The sequence below is a fragment of the Cupressus sempervirens genome, chromosome 7, assembly GCF_028749045.1.
Source record: "Cupressus sempervirens isolate cs-2001-9-10 chromosome 7, ASM2874904v1, whole genome shotgun sequence".
NCBI lineage: Eukaryota > Viridiplantae > Streptophyta > Pinopsida > Cupressales > Cupressaceae > Cupressus > Cupressus sempervirens.
In genome coordinates this window covers 264,072,983-264,089,920 of record NC_143124.1, presented here as the reverse complement: position 1 = coordinate 264,089,920, position 16,938 = coordinate 264,072,983, and the positions used below count along the sequence as shown (strand labels likewise).

Below are 16,938 nucleotides of genomic sequence, written 5' to 3'. Positions count from 1 at the left end.
CAATTAAAATTTGAGGAAAAAGCTAAATTCAAAAATGCACATGAGATTGTCGAATGGTGTAACAAATATTTATACACGGGATCAAGTCAGAACTCTACAATCAAACACTTCTTCTACCTATTTGAAGAAAATAATATCCCTGCAAGATATGATTGTGATACAATTAGTGGGTCAGCTAAATGGCATTCATTTAAGAGTTCAGATTCTAACACTTGGAATATATGGACTAGGGAGCTTGCTTGTTTTTTTCAATTTTGTCTTGTAGGTGAATGGGAAGAATGTGAGAATACAAAATGGGTTGAAGATTGGCAACAAAGATCATTAGCACCTACTGACATGCATTTTGAAGAGGATATAGTAAATGAAGGCCAGAATGTTACTTTTGCATCAGAAGACTATGTTCATATTTTAGACCTCATAGAACCTGGTATGCACAATTTAATTAGATTGTTTTGTGATCTCATGCTTCAATTTATATAATTTGCATACATACACTCATGTGATTAAAGTGTTTCTATACTTTATCTTATCTTGTAGGACATGTTTATGCTATTATTGCACCTACTGATAATGATGAACAAACTGAGTATTGGCTAGCTAGATGTGTGGAACCTAAGAAAAAATTGACATGTCATCAAGTAGATGATGATGGTTTTGAGTATCCAATTGGGTCTATCGTTGTAGCTGGCACCTGGCTATGTAGATACCTAACAAGAAGAAATGGTTTGCCAGCATTTGAAGACTACCAAACCAAAAAGAAGATTTTACACTATTCTCATTTGGTTGTGGCAACAAATATCAAATTAGAAAGATACAAAGGGAGACCCACCAATAAGGTATTATGGATAATTTCAATGGACGCGCACGAGACAATCATAGATGCATTGCAAAAGAGAGAGAATGCAGATGGTACAGTGGGATGACTACATTTAAATCAAATACATGCAAGTTTTTTCATTATTGTATTATTATTATTATTATATATATGTGTGTGTGTGTGTGTGTGTGTGTGTGTGTGTGTGTGTGTGTGTGTGTGTGTGTGTGTGTGTGTACTTATATCATTTAATTACATGTATGTTTTTGTTGTCAATACCAATTTAGAGAACTTATATTCCTATTATTTATGTATTAATTACAATTTATGCAAATTTAAATGTTAAAGTGGATTGAACATCAACATCTTGTGCAATTTCACATAGTAAGTACATTCAAATTACACATATATTTACATAGTTCAAATATGTTCAATATTAATTTATGTGTTTATTAGCATGTGTTTTTGTTTTACAATTTTATTTTATAGGACCTCATTTGAAGAGATGTGTTGAACCAATTTTATGTTTTGAGTTCACTAAACTATAAATATATCATTGACATTGTCTTACATATATTGTGAAATATGTTGTACAAACTAATTCAAAGATGAGAGTTTACCTCTATTTGAAAGTTAAAGGTATGCACTTGATAAATTATAAGTTAATTTTCAATTTAAGTAATGACCTCCTATTTTGTTCCATTACTTTTACATTCAAGCATGTTTAAATTAATGTTTGTTTGAAGTTTCAAATTACTATTAATTGTAATATAAAAAACAAGTCACTTGTACATGATAATTTAAAGATCATTGCTCATTGTATTGATTATATGTTAGATCATTACTCATTGTATTCATTGTATTGATTATATCTTGCATTACCAAACAACACATTAAGATCACTTATGATACATTGTTAGATACATTATCCATACATATGTGTCTTAAAGGGACATGGGAGTCCTAATAGGTCATAATAATTTCTTTACATTTTAATAAGTCTTAATATGTTTACTAGCACATAGTAGGTATTATTAGGTGATAATTAGTCTTACATTACCAAACAACACATTAAGATCATTATGATACATTGTTAGTTATGTTATCCATACATGTGTGTCTTAAGGGGACATGGGAGTCCTAATAGGTCATAACAATTTTTATACATTTTAGTAAGTCTTAATCTGTTTACTAGCACATTATAGGTATTATTAGGTGATAATGAGTCTTACATTACCAAACAACACATTAAGATCACTTATGATAAATTTTTAGGTACATTATCCATACATGTGTGTCTTAAGAGGACATAGGAGTCCTAATAGGTCATTATGTCTATTATAGGTTATGATAGGTATTCATATGTTTACTACCACATAATAGGTCTTATTAGGTGATAATGATTCTTTCATTACCAAACAACACATTAAGATCACTTATGATACATTGTTAGGTACGTTATCAATACATATTTTAATCTAGTAGGTCAATTTTATTTGTATGAATCTCAATGCATAAATTTGATGTGATATTTATCCAATAATACTCTATAGATAGTTAAAATTATTGTTCATCTTGCATATATACTTACAAAATGTGTCATATGTTCATGAATAACATATGTTAGAATAAAGAAAAAGGTTTGAATATACTTAAAACATGGTGAAACATAATAATATATAATACATAAACAAGCATGATAAGAAGTCATAAAAAAATAGTACATGGTCTAACATAAATCATAACATAATCTACGAAGTGAAAAAATACATGGTCTAACATATAGTTTTAACTTTCCTAACACAAAGTGTATACATCATAAATAATATACATCATAAAAACACAATCTACAAGTGCCAACAAGACCTAATCTATCTAATCAAATGTCCTCTTTACTCCATGTGAAGAGGACTCAGATGGATCATCATGTGTAATATGAGCCATCTCATCATGTCAGACACCTTGTGAGGTAGATGGATCACCTTGTGTACCATGAGGCACGTCTCATCATGCACATGCTTAATTGAAATGGGTCTCAAAATATATCTTGCAAATAAATTAAATATTCACTACATAATAAAATAAATACCACATGAGATGGGTGTCCCTCAGTAACAGGAGGAGGCGCACTATCAAAACTACCAAATGCAGCAGTGGTGAGGTCTTGTAATTTACAATACATACAGTTTTAAAATTTAATTTTAGAGAATAATGAATTATACATTATGTACATAAATCACAATTTTGACCTCAAATGACGATGTAGGTACCTCCATTTGGCTAAGTCCTATGCTCTCAGCAACACACATGGTGACGTAGTCCTAAAATTATGGATACATAAATGTTAAGTCAAAATTAAATATACATGAATAATTATAAAGTACATAACTCGTACACTACATTTTTTACACACTATAAATTTAAAATGTATATATATATATATATATATATCATACCTAAGTGGTAGCTAATGTCACAGATGTGTCTACATGTATGCTAGCATGATAATCATAAGATGGAGTCGAAAATAGACTATATTGAGGCGTATATGGATGAGTATGATATGGCTCCTATTCGTAAAATTAAAACACATAAAATATATATACATGTGAGTCAAAATTGTTCAAATTATAAGTTAATAATAATTACACATAAAATTAATAAAAATTATTTTTCTTCAGTCAAAAGTTCATACTGCATGTATTTGAGGCTATGCCTTAGTGGTAACTAGAGTAGGACTTGTACTAACATTTATCTGTGTAGATGCTGACAATCCCTACAAAATTAGATAAAAAGAACATATGAGCAGATGTTATTAAATTTGAGTTTGAATGTACATTTTTACAGTGTAATTCAAAGTGCATACCATATAAGGGATGTCAATGTTTGTAGGTCTCAGAAAAAGACTATACTACCTCTTAGGAGGAATAGTATAATCCATCCTCTATTATTTCAAAAGTACAAATTAATATAGTTAATATAATTACACATGTATGTAGAAAGTAAATAATTATGTGTACTTTATATTTATATTAAAATTAAAATTTTACCTACTGCTCTTGACTTTCTCCAGGCTCTCCCTGTTGCATGAGGTCAACAAATGATGACACGTCTATCTCGTCACTACCATCACCATGGGAAGTGTATACATCATCATCAAAATTGGTACCCTTAGCATAATGGCCATCGTGTGCTGCATCAGGATCACTCTGGGGGCTTGTGCATATGCCTCCACAGCTAGTACAAACATGTCCAAGTGGAGGAGTATGTACCGCCTGCATCCACTGCTATACTAAATTTCTCGAAAGGGCACTCAAATGGGTAAAAGTAGATGAAACTACTCGATGGTGGTGAGGAGCAGGCACAACAGATGTAGGAAGAGGTACAAGGGGCTCAACTTGCCTGCAATTTTTTCATTCTATCACTCAGCTTTGCCCCAGGCCAATCCTAAGGCATCCGTCTACCAATCCCCTAAAATGCTTTCATATCAAAATAGTTGGGTTTCAAACCCAACTCAAACTTAGCCCATAAATTCCTAAGGAAGTACATGGGCACCTTATGGTTAGCGTGTGGTGGATGGTCAAATACCATCCACCATTTCTCTCAAAAATGTACTTCTATACGTGGATGTGTACACCACCTAATGGAAATGTGAAGCTTCTTATCATTAATTTTTTCACTCATCTTAGGGTTTACAAAATAATGTTTAAAATTCCCTTTACCTATATGTAGGTTATAAACCTTTCTGTATGATAAGCCATCATAGTAGAAGGCATGCATGCTTTCCCTCCACGATCTAAATGAATCAATGTCTGAATCAAAAGGATGGATGGAGTCAATCATGCCTTTCATGCTATCTACAAGATGTAGCAGGTGAGGGGGGGTGCCTCTCATGTCGGATAGCCTCTATATCACACATGAGATCATTGAGGTTACAACTCATGGTCTCATGGAGCTCATCTGTGGTGGGTGGTGGAGGTGTGGGTGGAGGTGGAGGTGAAGGTGGAGGTGGAGGTGGAGGTGGAGATGAAGGGGGCGGAGGCAGGGGTATGGGAGGGGGAGGGGGTGGTGATGGGTCCATCAAATATAATCTGCATATATGTTTAAACAACATAAAACATGACAAAATTATTATTTAATAAAATTTAAATCTAAAATTTATCAACTAGATCTATATAAATGTGCATATCTTTATTAAAATCTTATCAATTAAATAAATAAAGTTAAACACTTAAGTCAAATTAAACATTAAATACTGATTTTTTAAGTCTAATCATAAAATAATACTCCAAAAAACTATATCTAGGTTTGTTCAAGGTTTCTTTTCTTAAAACAAGAGCCACCAAGCTACTTTTTCTTTCATGTACACTTATTTTGTGACACTGGGGGATTGTCTAAACTCATTATGGATTATATGTTCATCTCAGGATGAAACAAAGTTAAGATTATGACAATGTTATGGTTTACAATTTTGTTATGTTAACGGTTTTCATGATGGCTATGCTTAAGATTATTATAATGATTATGGTCCTTTAATGTTAGGGAACTTACTTAGGATTATGGTTTTAGTTAGAATTATATTTAGGTTTTGGATATTTATTATGGTCCTATTGTTTATAGGATATATAATAGATGGCATAAGGGTGAAAGTTAAGGTTAAAATTATAATGAAATATTAGAGATAGAATTATGATTTGATTAAAAATTATTTATGATTTTAGTTTGAATCCTAAATATTATTCACTTTTTAATGCAAACTATAAGTGTAGATCATGTTGGGTAATGAACTAATACATGTGAATCCTATCCCTAACCATTTAATAATCCTAATTCTAATGATAATCCATAATTCATTACCTTATGAAGCTTTGGCTATCAATTTTATTGCCAAATTAATCCCTTGAACTTTGTTAAAGTTTTCATTCCAACTTACTAATCTCCTTTCTTTATGTGAACTACTCTTGGTTGCACGATTCTTCATATTTCCTTTTCCATGTGACCACAAAATGTTCCTAATAGATTTATATAGAAGACCAAACTGATTTAAATAAAATAAGCAGGAAGAAGAAAAGTACACCCAACATGAGGAGAGAAAATTTTAACATACTTGAATTCTACCAACCAAAGTGAGATAATTAGAGTTCTAGTTGTTGAGTTTTCCAAAGATTTTATTGTTGATATAAAGACACATTTCATTTATATGTTAGGGTTTACTACAAATGGAATCCCTAGGTACCTATCCACTTAATTATGACATCTCCATCCAATACCATATTTACTACACAAGGTAGGGGACTCGAGATTTAGCCCCAATAAGATAGATGTAGAGACATAAATCTTACTACTTGATACAAAGAAAAGAGGTCCAATTTGATCATTAAATGACTCATGTTGCACTCTTCTACCTTAAAAAGAATACAAATATTATCAAAAAACTATACATTAGATACTTATTAATTATTTGGAGAGTAGATTCTCTAACTTTTAGAGACAACTGGTTATCTCTAAGGAGATAATGTAATGAGTCAACAACAATAAAAAAATAAAGAGGATGCAAGAGGACACCCTTTCATAATTGATCTAGAGAGTCCTAAAAATTATGATCTAACCCCATTAATTTCTTTACTAAAACCTTGACACCAATCATAAGAGAGGACACCATTTCACATAATATTGGATGGAATCCTGGGCTTGCAACATCATCATAGTGAACCTCCATTCCACCCTTATGTAGATAATTTTAATCAATTACTTGAGCATGCCTACACTCTATCTTGGAAATGTTTCTCAATCCAAATTCTTCCAATAGGTTATCAAGTTCTCCAATATTCATAAATATCCTTAACAAAACACTTTTGTGTAGGGTTAATGATCTTGGGTAGGATATTTTCTAGTCTAGAGGCTAAGACCTTGGCAAGAATTTTGAATGATATGTATTTAGGAGAGTCCTGTCTCTAATTTTTAATGAGATTCTTATCTCCCCTTGGGGATAAATTTTATGATCCCTCTATTTATTACTTGACCTAGGGAATTTATGAGCCCTCCATTGATCACTTGATCAATTTTATGAGCCCTTCATTGATTACTTGATGTAGAGATTTCTCATTACTAATTTTTTGGATGGAGGAGCTGATTTATTATAGAAATGGGTTTATCAAGGAATAATGCATCTTCATTCTAGGAATGATGGTTCTTATTTTATCCCTATCTTCTAAATCATTTTGAACTATCATCATCTTCTAACCAAAAAAATTGATAGTAAACTTAGGAAAAATATCTTACTATATATCACTAGGGAGTGGGTATTTCTTTTTATAGAACAAGGCAATATTTTCTTATGTGGCCTTCCATTCTGCAAAGGCAATAAACATTTAGGCTACCCATACAGGAAAATAGGAAACAAATAGGGGAATCTCCAATCTCCAAAAAAAAACTTTTAGGCACTTCCAAACCAAGATAAATAGAAATTAGTCCACCCTAAGATAATTATCTAGTTAGGGATTGGGGTGTTAGAGTGCTTCAATACCCTCCTAATTAGATATTACATGATCAATACTCACTTAGGATATAAATGTTTAGGCATCCAGTGGAAAGACAAGCTATTCACTTCTTTAGATATATTCTTAGGCATCCAAGGGTGTAGTCCAGGCTCCTACTCGCATTGATGTGGACACCTCCACCTCTTTATGGTGAGGGAGGGTTACTTAATTAGATGCCTGATTCGTTCAATTCTCTTCTAATTTTTTTATGATGTATCATTTTGAGACCTTGATATCAATTTGGGTTGTACTGTTTGATTAGGTTTACATGCTTAGGTTTCAATTAGGACAAGAGTTAATAAATTTGGTTAAGTTTTAAAGTGCTGAATTTGGTTTTAGATATATAATTATAGTTAGAGCTTTTAGATTAAAAACCAACATTAATTCAAAAAAGTTAGGTTTGAATTTTTTTTAAAAGTGTAACTGAATATATTATTGAGTTCTAGTTTAGGATGATTTGGTTTATTCTTAGGGTCAACGTTTAACTTGGTTCAATATTAGGGTAACGGTTCAATTTGGTTAATGGTTGGGGAAAGGATTCAAGGTTTCTACTGTTAAGTTGAGATATATAACTAGGTTTATGATCATGGTTTAATTCAATTGGGTTTATAAGTATAATATTAATTAGTTAAGGGCCAGGGTTACCTTTCAATCTATTTTGATATATTCAATTTAGTTTAGGGTTACCCAACGGTTAGTTTATTTTAGTGTTAAATATTAAGATATAATGCATTGATATCACTCATTTTTTGATAGTTTGATTATATCACCCCTATACATTGATAATTATATGCGATGAATCTTACAAATATTATATTATCTCATTACATGTGTCATGGTAAATTTTTTTAGTTTATGTACATGAGATGCTCCTATATATGGTGTTTTTCTTTTCTTATACATATAGTGTTATATATATTAATTTACCTAAGTACCCTTCTTGATTATCTATGATGGACATGTTGTAAATGACATATCTCTATATGATTCTTTTTATATGATATGCATGGATAATATATATAATGAAAATTTTTAATCCTTCCTATGCAATAAATGATGTAATTAGATATGTACAAATGCTTTTAGATTCACATGTACATGACATGTAGATGTATATATGATGCTCCTCTAGAATAATTCAGTTTATCATAAATAAGGTTACAATTTTGGGGTTTGACATTTATAAAATTGGTACTCAAGGTAAGATAGGAAAGTTATTTAATTATTTATATGTTACCTGGTGTAGGTTTTAGCCAATTAAGATTAAGGTTAATATGATAGTAAGGGTTATGATTAGAGTTAAATTCAATACAAATTGACATTATAGTTAATCCTAAATGATGCCCAGCCAAGGGATCCAAAGAACTAATCAAAAGTTTTACTAAGCAAGCAATAAAATACATACAATAATTTACATTAATAAAAAACATAAGACATTGCATTCCTTAATGAGGACATTTAAATTTTATTTTAAAATAATTATAAGTACTAAAAGTAAAATAAATAACACATCGACATGAAAGAATATTAACTACTTCAGTTCAATCCATTTAAATAATATATACATTTGTTCTGAATGCCACTTGGCAAATTAATTTAGAATGCACAATCATCGACTGTACATGTCACAGGGTATGAAAGGCTGAAAGAATATACATTTATAAAATAGTTTACATCATCCATTTTTGATCCATGAAACAAAGTACAATACAATTTAAGGAAAATCATTTTAAATACTAAGTTTTTTGTTTGGATCCCTTGGCAGGCTATTATGTGATTAAGTACTTAGTTATATATGTTTAGGGTTTTATTGTACATAACTATATGATTAGGTCGATATTATAGTTTAAACAATGAATTTAGGTTGAGGTTATAGTTTAAACAAGGTCGAGGTTATATTTATTTGTAAAATTACATCTTTAAACAATGAATTTACATCTAATCTAATCATTCAACATTGTAATAAATACATAAATTAAATACATTTCAAAACATCTAAAATAATAACCTTTAAAATAAATATTTATGAAACTATAATTTAATTAATAGATACAAAAATTTAAACATCTACTCATTAACAATGTAAATTTACAATTTTACATATATTAAAACTAAAAAAAACAATAAATTAACATACATATAAAATTGAAAATTGAAAAAAATAAAGTAAAATAGTACAAAACATATTAAAATACTTGGTATATTGAAAACTAGTAGCAGGGGGTTGGTTGGTAGGGCTGAGAATTAGACTCCCGTATGTGTCTCTAATTAGGCTCCCATTTTTGAGGTCATGAAAATGACTTCCAAAAAGCCAAAAAAGGGGGGGGTCTAATAAAGTCTTCCAAATTGGGTACCATATTTTTAAGAAATCGGGTACCCAATATTTAAAAGCAATCAGGCACCCAATATTTGAGTGCCTCGAGCACCCGATCTACTGTTGAATATTGAGTACCCAATTTTTGAATTTTGGCTCGGGTGCTCGAAGGTTAATTTTAGAAACAAGTACCCAATTTTTAAAAAATTAGGTACCCATTTCTAAGAATTACAATTCTATTGATCTGACTTACGCATAATTGCTACCCAACTTCTTATGGTCACCCCAATATTACGGTCGGCTTTCGAAGGACTAGAATTTGGCCATTGACTAAACATGCTCTTTGTAATGACATGAAGCCAAGTAATGCATTCAATGTTGAAGATGAAAATAATGTTGTAGGTATTGAAAACATTTTAAGGTTAGCTAGTTATGATGATGAAGCCATTCAAATTTGTGTGGCATAAATGGTAAAACAACATAAAGATGATGCAAATGAAAATACATGTTCACCAACAAATGAAAACTCAAGTTCACCAACACATGTTGTATCCTCACCAAAAAATTTTACCTAGGGACAATTTGAAGATGACTTGCGTGATTAAATGAGTTTACCAACATAGTTTGATCCACCTAATTGTGTTAAGGAAGGAGAAAAGGAATTGGGAGTAGAGATTGAGTTTCAAGATGAAGACATTTCATTATCTATTCCTTCTCCACCTCCAATTCTAAGATAAGAGGCAGTTCATTATTATGCTCAAACAAAAAATTGGGAGACTTTGGATTTGGAATGTAATGAGGGTGAAGATGGTCACATTGAACATAACCTAGATGGTTCAAATCTAGAATGCACTAAAGATGAAGATGGACAAGTTGAACATAATCTAGAAGTATTGAAGACATCTGTCGATGAATATAATCTAGATGCACTAAAGACATCTGTAACTTTCAAGATAGAATATGAACAAAGGTTAGGTAGTCAAGGATCATTAAGAAGATTTTTGAAGCTACCAATCGAAAGGGTTACAAAGAGATTCAATCCATCTAATAATACCACTCTTAGATTGGGAAGAAAATCTCAAATACTTTCATCTAATGAGTACATAATATTGCCAAAGCAACAAAAAGCAAGGAAGGTTGGACTTATCTAGACTTGAAAGAAAGCAACAAAAAATAGTTGGAGGAAAAGAAATTTCATCAAATTGACTTGGAAAAAAGAAAGAAAGATCAGCAAAAACTTGAAAGGAAAATAATAAAACAAAGGAAGCAAGAAGAAAAGATACAACAATAAAAGGAGATGGAGTTTAAAAGAAAGAAAACCAAGCTAGCAAAAGCTAAAGTCAACAAGAGACTTGCAAAATATTGGGGAAGCAAGTTCTTTAGCAACTTCTCTGAACCAAATACAAATAGAGTAGGACAAAAAAGTACTCCAACAACCCCCTTACCTAAGCATCATCAAATTTTAAGGGATATGTACAACATTCTATCCCCTAGCTATGTTCTCCTTCACAACATGCATACTGCTTGTACCCAAAGCCCCCCTCATTCTCCAATCAAACAATTCCAAATTGATATGTTGTTGGATAAAAATATGTTTGGGAAAATCTACAATAGATAGTACCTGAGAAGGAGCCAAAACCCTTCCCTAGCTTCATGGTGAACTAAGGATGTTGCAATGAAGACATATGCTACAATGAAGGCTTGGTTATTTTGAATAGAAAAACAATTCAATAAAGGCTTAATCATTTTGATGGTTTAGAAGAATATTTTCACAATTGGTCATTTTGTTATATTATATACATTGGTCCTCTATTTTCACTAGCCATTCATTTTTTATATCCTATAGATTGGTCCTCTATTTTCACAAGCCATACATTTTGTTATATCCTATAGATTGGTCCTTCTATTATACCTTTTCTTGACAAGTTTGTCATTTTTATAATGTTCTATTGACAGTCATTATAATTATAGCAATATGTCTATTTTCGTAAAGACATAAATGGCAATCTTTCTTTGAAGGTCTACCTATGTCAATTTATAGATTAATATTGTGGACTAAAAGACTGTACTCAATAGAAATTATCAAATAAAATCTATTATGAAAAAAATGAAAAATAAAACCAAAAGGAAGAAATAAAGATAGATAAGTCATTGCCTAGTAAGGTCTTTTAGACCTTACCTACTCAAAAGATCTCAAATTCTTTAATGTAGTTGTGTCAATAGACACATTTTACAGATAATTGAAACCCTCTTTCCCAAAACTACATATGCATAAAATGTATCAGCAATTCATCTATCAACAATTCATTAAGATGTAGAATGAACGGTGAAAACAATACAAGTTCTTGTCTTACCAACTATCAATAACACAACACTTGGGTAGAGAGGAAAGGAGTAGTGCAACTGGAATACTGACTACAGGCACAATTACAATGGCTGGTGTATTGACAACAACAATCTAAATAACTTGATTGGGAAAGGAGATTGGTGTAATGACTACAACACATCTAAATCTGAATAAAAAGAGTGGCAAATGAGATTGGTGTATTGATTACAACACATCTGAATAGCAATAGCTGGTATATTTACTACATCGCATATGGATAATTTTTATCATTTGTGTGGTATCTTGCATGTTAAGTTCATAAGAATGAAACAAACTCTAAGTAAAATGAAATCTTCTTACAATGTTGTGTGTGTTGATGTTGATCATGCCAATCATATGCTGAAATGTGCAGTGAGCCATCTAAGACCTTGCTAAACACCGTCATCCTAGGGTGGTCATGCAATGGAATTACTACTGCTTTTGGCAGACAAAATATGTCAATCTGCATTTCAACAGAATACGAGTCATACCCATGTCCATAAAATAAAAGTAAGGAAGAATCAGTTCAAACCAATTTCCATAAAATAAAAGAGAGGAAGAATTTGTTCAAACCCTTGTAAGAATCACTTTCTGGGACTTCTAAATATGAAGAGACTGTATGATAAGAGGGAAATTCACTTACTAGGCCCCTAAGCTAATATCCGGGGCTATGTGGGGTGCTTCTTCCCTACAACTAGAGGATCCGATTGAACCGCCATCACCAGTTTTCTGAAGCATTAATAGTAGCACCCTACCAGCCCCCATCTTCAGGTCGAGGCGAAAATCGCAGATACTCGAACAATAGTTTCCCAGGGGTTCTAGCCAGGTACTGGAATGGAACTCCCACCCCTGCATTTATAAATAGCGTCGAACCCCTGCGAATCAGTGGGAGGGGGATAAGTATAATTGGTTATGTTGTTCCGTTCCGGGGTTGGGAGCCGGGATCCCTGTTGAGGGCAGCTACCATACTTGTCAGGTCCTTATGTGGAAGAAAGACCAAATGATCCGTGCTGGAGCACCGGCCGCCATACGAAGGCCCAGACGTCCTACCCTAGCCCTAGCCACATTGATCGGCCACTAACTCAAATGTTTATCGAGCGCTAATCCTGGCAGAATTCTTTCATGTTGGAAAATAAAATACATTCTGATATGCAATAGAGAACATAAAAAAAAAACAGAGAGTGGTGTTTGCAAGAAAAGAAAAGGGATTACTAGTCGAAGAAATTTGGATGAAAGCCAACACTTCCCTACAACCTTAGGAGCTTTGTTGGAGGGGTTTCGTTAATGTGTGCAAGTGGAGGCATCATGCAGAATGAAGGGCAGAATGTCGATCTTTACATCTCTAGAAAATGCTCTGCAATGAACCAATTGATAACATTCATGAACCGATTGATAACATTCAAGGACCGTGCTTCCATTCAAATTAACATTGGGCATCTGGGGAAGCAGACAATGCCTTCGATGGGGAAGCAGAAAATGCCTTTGATGGGCTATGGCATAAGAAGAAATCAGAAATCAGACAGAATAAAATTCCCACTAAAAGATATGGGCGAGAACAATATTATTCAGAAATACACCCAACAACGATAAAATTTATTTGCACAAGTCCTTTATAACCCTTCCGCAACAATTACAAGTTTCATGAAGAAAAGTTTAAAACAGTCAATCAAAAGTGGGCAGAAATTTTAATACTAAAAATAAATATACCTCTAGGCATCGGAATCATGGCGTCTTAAGAATGTGAATCGCAGCGTCTTGCCTATGTGTTCACCATTCTTTATGTGCCAGGAAGCATCATCACGGAGCAACAAGCGGCGAAAAATCCACTAGCGTATGAACAAGTTAGTATAACGATAGGAAAATGAGTTTAGGGTTAGGTATAAGAAAAACTAACAAAAGGGGTTTTTTATTTAATTTCTACATTTAGATTTATCAATCATAAGGTAATATTTGCTGAATAGTTAAAATATTAGTAAATAGAAGTAGAATATGTATACTTATATATAAATGTCATATTATTTAGGTTGTAGATTTTTAGTATATATTTTATTCATGTGGTTAAAATTTAATGTGACAACATGTACAAGTATTGGGGCGCCATCAACTATCAAATGGGGGGTAGTTGACTATGATGGATAGGAGGTTAGAAAATTAACAATTTGATCTCATTCTACTGCCACGCATAAAACTAAAATCAAATTAAATTATGACGAGGTGAAACCTTAGTTATAAGTACTTGACGAAGAAGGTGTCATAAAAAATTTGGCCATTTTTATGATCACTATGATCAACTTTAATGAGCATGAAGGTAGGGTGCACGACTACTGGATCCTCTCCCCAAGGATATATAAGATTCACCATCTAGTTGTTTAGGAAAAGAGTTGCAAATACAAACTAAAGTAGACAAAGAAGAGAGTTATTGTAATAGACTTTGATTTTATAAGTCACCTGAGAATCCAATCATCTAAGAGGCCAATTACAAAGTTATAACACATAATGGTGAAATAGTTCAAGAGAAAACCTGAATATTTAACCTTAAAATGAGTATCATTGGAGTCTTTATTTAAATGCATGTAAGAAGAAAAATAATATTCATCTAACCTTGTAAGTTCTATTAGAACCAAACCTGTAGTTATTTTAGGTGGACCAATTATGGATATGACTGGTGACTATTTTGTGAACTGGATTAACAATGTAGATAGAGTTGTCACAATGCACCCATTTATTAAACTCATCATTACTCCTCTTTATCAGTAGTGAATGTCACAATATTAAAATCATTACCAATAACCTAATCTGCACTAGGAAATTCTTTGGCCTTCTTATCCCAATGCTTACATGTCTTCTTTGGATTATACTCGGCATAGATTGAGAAAAACATTAGCTAGCTAATGATGAAGATAAAGGTCCAAACAATTCTTCTGATCTAGGCAGATAAACCTAGAGCAACATCCAGACCTTCCGTGTGCACTGAATGAAATAGTAGTGGTAGTATTCAATACATGATAGAGAAAAGAGGGAAGCTGGCAACCACTAAGTTTAACTTCTTGAAGGAAGATAAAACCAACTTTCACGCAACAATAATGTCTTCGACACCATACTTAGCCGAGGGAGTAGCATCGCTCTAGCATTCCATAATAGATTCCTGCAATTCGATCTTAAGAAGATTCCTGGGAGCATTCTCCCTCTATTAAAACGTAAAACTGATTGACAAGAGATAGAATCATCGAAGAGCTTGGACAAGTTTAAATTTCTATACTAATTTATATTTTTTAAATAATATATACAATATGTATTTAGAACATTCTGAATCATTTAAATTATTGGACATGGTCGTGTTTTATGAAATGCAATGATTGCAAGATATACATATTTGTATACATCATCGCTTCAAGATTTTAAGATACACTTTTGAACAGACTACGCAGTCAAATATAAAAAAAACCCTTTGATGTTTACTCTTTATTTTTTACAATGCATGCTTTCTGAACACGAAAAAGCTAAAATGAGAAAATACAATTTGAGAGGACAGAGAAATATCTTTCATCAAGAATATTTCATTCCTATTTTGAATCATAAGCCTCACAATCAAACAAATAGTAAATCGCATTAAAATATTATACTCTTTAACACTTGGCATCCATTAATTATTGCGAAAACTACATTGATCAGGATCTTTTCTTGTAGAGATTACATATCCCAGGAAATGATCAGACCAATTATCTAACTGATACAGCAGTGATAATCTACAATCACAAGAGGAATATATATTCCAGGATAAGATTAGACCAGTTAATTAACAGATAAGAGCAGTGCCAATCTACAATCACATTCTTCTAATTGGCTGTTCAACAGCAGAGAGAGTAGGGATAAGTGTGTCCTACTCCTGGACTATGACCTTCTTCATGACTCGTTCTTGGTGATGCTGCTGGACCATCATTCTCATTTGCCTTGTAACCGGAATACGCTTTTACTCTGATATCTTCATAGCTTTCGGTCTCTCTCAGATTATCAGTTGAAATGATTGGAGGGAGGGCTGGTGATGGTAATGGGACAGCTGGATTGGGTTCCTTAATTGGACGACCTTCACAAAGTAGAAAAACACAGAAAAGGAGAGATACAGAAACAATGAAAGCAAGACCAGGTTTCATCTTGAAAGATGAAAGGAGCAACTCAAATCAGATATATTAGCAAGGATAGGCAAGACAACAGTGGGATGATGAAAATAGCTAAAACAGCTGAAGTTGTTGTATTTCACTAACAAGGGGGTGGTATATATAGACCAAAATGGCCCAAAAGGCATTCCAGTGGTACCAGCATTCACACATGCGAGGAGCATTTTTTAGTACGAAATAACCGAAAATGGTATTCTATTGGGCCCCATCTCTTTAAACTTCACTAGACAAAGTAAAGGTCGTCTTGTTACAATATCGAGGTGAATGGTAAACAGTTCGCATCAAAACTTTGTAAATTTTAGATAAATTGCAAAATGTCTTCCATACTTAAATAGTATTAGGAAACAAAAACACAGTCTCCTAAAATAGAACTACTCGAAAATTGAGTTAACATTCCAATTTTGCAATACTTTCAAACTTGGAATATACAGTTCAAGTCCTTGTAGTCACGAAATGACTACGTGGTCTAGCAATTTCAAATATTTCATCGTCCTGTAAATGATATTTTTACAATGAACACATGCACGCCACTCTCTGGCCAGGAAAATAAATTTTGATAAATTAAAATAATTTATAGTGTACTTACTTTATGATATACTATTCAATTACATCTTAGAATTAAGTGGTTGTTATCATGCCTCGAAACAGTGGTAAACGGGAATCCATATTCATAGTAGTCTACTCCCGACAACCAAAATTCTCTTTCTGAAAGCGCCAATATTACACTCTCG

General features: G+C 32.5%; 1 pseudogene; it reads left to right on the top strand.

Annotated features, from left to right (window-relative positions):
• Positions 1-13,337: 13,337 nt before the first annotated feature.
• LOC149546459 (small ribosomal subunit protein eS21 pseudogene) lies at positions 13,338-13,648 on the top strand (annotated as a pseudogene).
• The last annotated feature ends 3,290 nt before the right edge of the window (positions 13,649-16,938 follow it).